Source organism: Neovison vison, chromosome 6, assembly GCF_020171115.1.
Source record: "Neovison vison isolate M4711 chromosome 6, ASM_NN_V1, whole genome shotgun sequence".
Taxonomy (NCBI): Eukaryota; Metazoa; Chordata; class Mammalia; order Carnivora; family Mustelidae; genus Neogale; species Neogale vison.
The window spans coordinates 214919212-214925982 of NC_058096.1; the positions used below are offsets into that span (position 1 = coordinate 214919212).

The 6771-nt window shown below is 63.8% G+C and overlaps 1 long non-coding RNA gene across 2 annotated transcripts; it reads left to right on the top strand.

Moving 5' to 3' along the window:
- Positions 1-203: 203 nt before the first annotated feature.
- On the top strand, positions 204-6473 carry LOC122909661. Of its 2 annotated transcripts, XR_006385171.1 has the most exons (3): positions 204-236; positions 1028-1226; positions 5215-6473. It is a non-coding gene; the product is annotated as an uncharacterized LOC122909661 (long non-coding RNA). The 2 variants fall into 2 exon arrangements; XR_006385170.1 differs by lacking the exon at positions 204-236 and having other exon boundaries at positions 679-1226.
- The last annotated feature ends 298 nt before the right edge of the window (positions 6474-6771 follow it).

Consider the following 6771-nt stretch of genomic DNA (forward strand, 5'->3'; position numbering starts at 1 on the left):
GGGGGCACATGACGGCGGCGCCCGCCCCGCCCCGCGCCCGCCCCCTGTCCGGCCGGGGGGAGGAGACGGGAAGGTTTTAAAAGCGATTCGGCCCCGCGGCGGGCCGGCCAGTGAGTGGGATGGAGCGCGGCCGGCGACCGACCCCGGCCCGTCTCGGCCCGCCGCCCGCCCACGTCTCTGCCGCCGGGCCCCGGGCGGCGGCCCGAGCCCCGAGTGCCGGCTCCCCTCCCCCGCGGGTGAGTCGGGGAGGGAACCGGGAGGGAGGCGGCGGCGCCGCGGCGGCGGCGGCAACTTTTCCGCGCCGGACTCGTGGGCGGAGTGGGGGTGCGCCCGGCGGGTCCCAGCCTTTCGCGAGGGGGAGGGCGCCGCTCCGCCGCCGGTGGCTGGGGGGCAGCGGGGATCGTGCATCTGGCGGCGGCGGCGGCGGCGGCGGCAGAGTCCTGGGGCGCCCCCTACGGAGCGGGGGAAGGGCGGCCCAACCTTTACCCGCTCCGCGGGAGCCCAGTGGGGACCCCTAGCCACTCCCCCCCTCCGGAGACCCATGAGACCCATGAGAGCGTGGTGGGGAGGGCGGGTCCCCCTGACACTGGGGCAGGTCAAGGTGGGCAGGGAGTCAGCGGCAGGGTGGGAAGGGGGAGGGCATATGCCCGGTTTGGGGTTAGAAGGGATGCATATACGGTGCCTGGGCTCCTGGGGGGCCTATCAGGCCTTTGGTGGGATGGGGTGGAGGAGTGTGTAGGGGTCTCCCAGAGTTCCATGGATGGCGGGTCACAGTCAAGTTCTCGACATGTCAGCCAATGAGTGGAGCGGAGGCCTTCCATTTCGGCCATGGGGTGGGGGCCCAGCATTGTAGCCCCAGCTTGGTGGAGACTGGGGGACACTTCTCCTCGCTCCTGGCTCCTCCTGGCCCAGGGTTTGGGAGAGTCCTGGAGGGCTGACTCCCGACCCTGTGTAGCCGCAGTCCTCATGTCCTTGGGCTCCGGGAGGGTGGAAGGGCCCCAGCTAAAACCTGAACCTTGCATTCTAGCCCCTCACTGACCTCTGACCCCAGCACTGGATTTGACTGCCACCAAAGCCCCCGGCCCTACACTGACTTGCCTATCCAGCCCAGCCGGGCCGAGCCAGACCCTGTGGCCTCCTGAATGCCTTGAAGGTGCAGCTGGCCCTCTGTCACCTGCCCCCTCCCGCCTCAGCCCTAACCAGCTGCCTGCTCGTCGCGACGGGTGGTATGTGAGGGTAGGGCTGGGGTGGGTGCGGGACCCCTGGCACGAAGGGTGTCCTCTGGCAGCCGGAGCTGGAGGGCAGTACCCAACAGGTGCCCCGGCTTAGAGGCGAGGTGCTGTGGGACACACCCTGTCCGCTCGCCCACGCACCCTGCCCAGGCCAGCCCGTGTGCATGTGTTCACATGCCTCCGTCCTGGGAAGGCACGGGCCCTGGGGCCTGCTGCCAGCTCTGCCCTAGCTCCCAGAAGGGCACCCATTGGCCTCTGCCCTTGCAGGATGTCCTTTGGGAGCTCTTTCAAGACCCCAACTGGCCAGCCTTGTCTGTGGGCCTCAGAGGGGGCCCAGAGCCACCGGCCTGGCCCAGGGCTGGCACGCGGAACACATGCGTGACAGGGCGTGTCCAGGGGGTCGGGCCTATCTGTGCTAGCCCGGCCTCCAAGTCGCCGCAGACCCTTGCTCACTTGAGAGCGACAGTGGCAGCGGATGCTCCAGGGGTCCTCCCGGGAACCCACGTACACCCCCCTGCCTGCTGCTAAGAGAAGGCCAGATGTTCTGTGCAGGCTGCCACTGCTGGGCAGATCCCTGTCCCATCTGCAGTCCTAGGGTGACTGGCCCTAGGCTCAGAGTGGGGACAGGGGCTCAGGGTGCCCGGCTTGCTATGGGCCCAGGTGGTGGTGCTTGGATAGACCTTAAAGTGTTTTTCAGAGTGTGCCCTTCACCTTGGGAAGCCAAGTGGAGGGAGGTCTGTTTGCGGTGAACCCTGGGAGTGTCTTAAGAAAACACCTTTCTTACCCCTCACGGCACCGGCTGGCCAGCCCCTTCCCACTTAGATACATTTTCTGCCTGGAGCCGTCCTGACTTTTCCTTAGATTTACTGCCTGACCTTGGGCCTGACTCAGAATTCCTGTGGGCCTCGGTTTCTCCATCTGTAAATGGGGAGCGTTGGAAAGCAAGCAGAGAGAAGCGCGCTTCCCCTCCCAGTGGCAGGCCCTTGTCTTCAGATCCTTTGTGGGGTGCTCTGGCCCCCTTCTCTCCTGCCTTCGGGTGTCCTGGATGGACACGGAGGTGTGTCTGCAGAAGGCTGGTCACCTGGGAAGGAAGGCGCGGAGGACAGTGGGCGTGGGCGTGTGGGAATCCTTGGGCAGAGAAGGACGCCGCCATGCTGGGCACGGCTGAGTCATGCTCCAGCGGCGCCTTGCCCCAGGGTGCTGGAGCTGGCGCCACCCTGGGTGTGGTCACCGAGCTGTGGCCCTGGGCAGAGAAGGACTGGGTGGTCTGGGATGGGGGGCCTGGGCGGCGAGCAGCCAGGAAGCTGACTTCTGAGCCTCTAAGACCCTTGGCCTTCCCCTGGCCTGGGTCTGGCATCACCATCCAGAACTGTGGTCACCACACCCTTAGAGTGCTTTGAGGATCCTGGGGGCGCTGAGCCTTGGGCCTGGGAATTTTGGGGGACGGGACCCAGAAGCCAATGATTTGCCTTGAGGCCAGTGGTCCCCCGAAACGTAGCCCGGGGCTGGGCCGTGGACCTGTGAGGACAAGGCAAGGGGTGAACATGGCAGAAGGGTGTGCCCCTCAGTTAAGGGCTCTCAGTGTGGACGTCAGGGGGCCCCTGGGAATTCTGTGACTGACCCTAGGGGGATTAAAGTTGAAGGCAGGGGTTGGAGTTTGGTGGGGCTGGGCGCAGTGGGGCCTGGGATATGACTTGCATGGCTCCCCTATTTATAACAAGTGATTCAGTGCTCACTTACTCACCCCTTCCTGGGACTGCCCCCTCCCCCCAGCCCTGGGTGGGCAGCGGGGGCCCACCCACTTGCCACTGTCCTGCCCTCCTCCACCCAGGTGCCAGCCTCCCAGGGCTGCCCATCGGGCCGGTTGTCATGGTCGCTGTGCTGGGACCGGGGTAATGGATGGGGGGCTGGTGGTCAGGCGGCACTTGGCTGGGCAGCCCAGGTTGGCGTCTGGCTCAGGGCCCGGCCCAGGGAGCCTCTGCGGAGAGTCTAGGCCCATTAGGCAAAGCGTTAGTGACAGGCTGGGAGGGCGGGCGGTGGCGGGCAGGGCGGGGCCTGTAGCCCTTGGTATTTTCCGATCCCAGCTGCTCGAGAGGGTGGAAAGTATTTGGGGACCAGGCTTGGGGGCGGCGGTGGTGGCGCCCCCGGCGGAAGCTGCCCCTGATTCATTCTTGGAGCAGGGGGTTGGGAGGGTGGGAGCAGGCCTGCCTGCTCTCCTCCTGCCTCCACGCCCTGTCTGCGGCCCATTCTCTGGCACACACACGTACATGCATACATGCGTACGTCCGTGTGGCCTGGGGCCTGCTTTGCTCCCTCGGCCGGCCCAGGGGCCCATCTTCTCCCCACGCCTCTAGCTGCCAAGAACTTGGCCTTGCTGGGACACTGTCTCCCGTGAGCCCAAGAGGCACACATGGGTAATGGGGGTCCTGGGCACCTGCATGGCCGTGCCCCATCCATGAGAGACCCAGGCCTTTTGTGCCTTTGGGAATGGGGAGTGGCCTTGGCCCCGGCCCGGGGCTCCGTGCAGGGGAAACCCCACAGGAAACGGGCCTGGCCAAATGGCCGCCCTTCCCGTTCTCGTCCCTGGGACATGAATGTGCTGTCTCACTTCCGGAGGCGGCCCAGGGAGGCCGGCCGCCCTGCAGGGCCTTTTCTGTTCCCGGTTGGTGCCCCCAGACCCTGAGGGGACAGGGTTGGGCAGGGGCCTGCTAGGAAAGCGGGTGGCTGGGGTCTGTGTGTGCGTGTGAGGGATGGGCCTGGAACAGAGCGGGACATCTCTGTCCACCTGTCTCCCAGCGGCGCACGCCTGGTGCCCACCTCTGGGCACCAGAGTCCCACCCGTAACCGGAGTCCTCATTTCCACCATCTTTTCTGTTTCTGCCTGATCATGACAGCACAGCCCCATCCTAGTTACACGTGTCACTTCTGAGATCCTTACCACGACATCATCCCTGCTTTGCGGACGGGGAAGGGGAGGCCCAGAGAGTGAATTTCTAGGAGTCATCTAGCTACAGAGCTACAGAGCTGAGGTTCAGATCTGCCCAGACTGGCTCCAGAGTTGGGGATGTCCTAGCCACAGGGCTCTTGCCATTAAGGAGATCTCCATTTACTGAACATAAGGCGGCTTCACAGGCTTGGGACTGTGCAGCTCAGAGGGTCTGCCCTGCTCAGAACGAACTGAGGCTTGGATTAATGATCTGCTGTCAGCGTCTTGACATTCTTAACTTGTGAAGAAGGAGCCCCATGATTTCATTTTGCACTGATTTCCTGAAATTTCTGGAAGGTGGTCCTGGTGCTGGGCACTTGCTGAATGACATACACACTCTTGGTGAAACTTCCCTGTGCTGTGCAATTGGGGCCTTTGGCTTTGTTTTACAGATGGGGAAACTGAGGCTTGGAAGGCATTTGGGAAAGTGCTAAGTGGGTACTTGCACTTTGAGCCTGGATCTGGTGCGTTTGGGGATGTGTGTGCCCAAGGCGAGAGCTGGACACCCACTGCCGGCATCCGCTCTGGTGGGGTGTGGGCTGAGGCCTGGCCACTGAGGAGACGGGGCCACGGGGCGGGGGGGCAGGCCCTGGTGGTTTCCTCCTGCCCTTCAGGCTTCTAGGAAGTGGCGCCAGCTGGGGTGAGATCACTTCCTCACCCGCCTGCCTGCCACCCCCTCGACTTCCTCTCCTCATGGCCCCATTTAGTCCGCCCAGGGCTTGCTGGTGGTGGTGGGGGGACGGAAAAGGGGGGAACCTGGCTCTGGGAGTCCCTGCAGCCTCCTTGGGATCCTCCAGGATCCCTTTGGGCCTTTCTCCCTCCGGGACTGCGGGCATGGCTGCGGCGGGGGTGCCCAGCCTTGTGGTATAGCTTTCCCTTCGGCTGCTGCTGCGTGCGGGGAGAAGGGCTTCCCTCAGTGGGCAGCAGCAGGTGGGGCCCTGGAGGACAGCCGTCTTCAAATCTCATTACCTCCTTTGCTCTCTCTCTCTCCCCCAGGTGTCAGTCGCTGGCCCCACCCGGTGCCCCCCCACCCCTGTGCCACGGCCGGCTGGGGTTCCTGGGGATGGGATTTGCTGCCTGTCTCAAATCACATTGCCAGGGATTTCCAACCGACCCTGAGCCCTGCCTCTGGGGCTGCCACCGCCGCCGCCACCACCACCACTGCTGAGGACCCTCCCTGGGGACGGGACTGGGGCTGGGTGGCGGAGAGGCTCCTGTTGTCCATGTCTGGCCTGGGGAGCAGGGCTTAGCTGCTTGTGAGCAGAGTCCACAGCAAGTCGTGTTCACAGTGGCTAAGTTCCGCCCCCCGGGACCCCGCCTCCTCTGGCTCTGCCTCTGCGCCTGCCTGTCCCGCTGGCTGTCAGGGCCTCCCTGGGCTCTGCCTCCCGTGCCTACTGAGCTGAAACACAGTTGATTTGTGCAGACTGGCTCAGTTCAGCAGGAACAGGAGTCAAGCCCCCTTGGAGTCTGTGGCGCCTGCCTTCCTCGGGTGGACTGATGCCTGTGGGGGGGTGGGGGAGACCCAGACCTATGTCTGGGGGAGGGACTTGGGGAGGGAGGTAGCCTGGAATGGGCTAGGTGGACCCAGCTGTCTGTTGGCCCCCTCCCCCAGCTCTATACTTGGGGAGGGCCTCCCCCCTGCATAATCATACCTACAGCTGGCCTGCACTCCTGGGGAGGTTGGCCCTTCCACGAATAAAGAAAAAGTTGTGTCTGCACCTCGCCCACCACCCCCAACAACACTCCCAGCCTGGAGCCTTTCTCTCCCAAGCCTGGTGGGGCATGGGCCAGGCCTGTACCTTCCCGGCAGCCAGTTGTTACTCAAGAGGAAGCTGCCTTGGGCCCCCAGACCGTTAAATGCCAACTCCAGCTTCCGGAACCAGGCTGGCCTGACCTGAGTGTGCCTGGCCCCTTCTCACAGAACCCTGCAGCTTCCAAACTCGGAGGGAGGAGCCGTGACACCCTCCTGGCACGAGGGGAGGGGAGGGGAGGGGAGCAAGGTGCCTGTGAACCCAGAAAGGACATAACTGGGACTTTTCAGTCCTCTGGTGGTGCCAGGGTTCTAAGAGTGGAGGAGACTGTCCAGAATCAGATGGGATAGGGCTCTTTTTGGAGTGAGACTGGGGAACCAGAGAGAAGCCCCCTAAGGTGTCAGGCCTGGCCTGTTCCCGCACAGTCCCGCCCAGGGTAGGGGCAGGGTCTGTGTTGTGTGTGGTTCCTGTTGTCCAGCTAAATAAAAGCTGCCCCCTGCCTCATTCCTGAAGGTCTGATAGTTTGTGTTTGGGGCTTACTCCTTCCTTCCATCCCTGCAGTTTTGGCTTTTTGGGTGGGGAGGGTTGGAATTTGGGTGGGGAGGGTTGGTGGCCCCCCACACCCTGAGCTCCTGACCTCCCCAGATCTCCATTCCTGTCCCTGTCCCTGTTCCAAGGAAGGCCACAGTGTAGTCACATGGGCAGAGAAGGCTGGAAAGGTGACCTTGAGGGGTGTCCTGGGATTAGGGGTGACCCTGAGGGAAACCCTGGAGCGGAAAGACTGACTTTCAGAGCTGTTGTG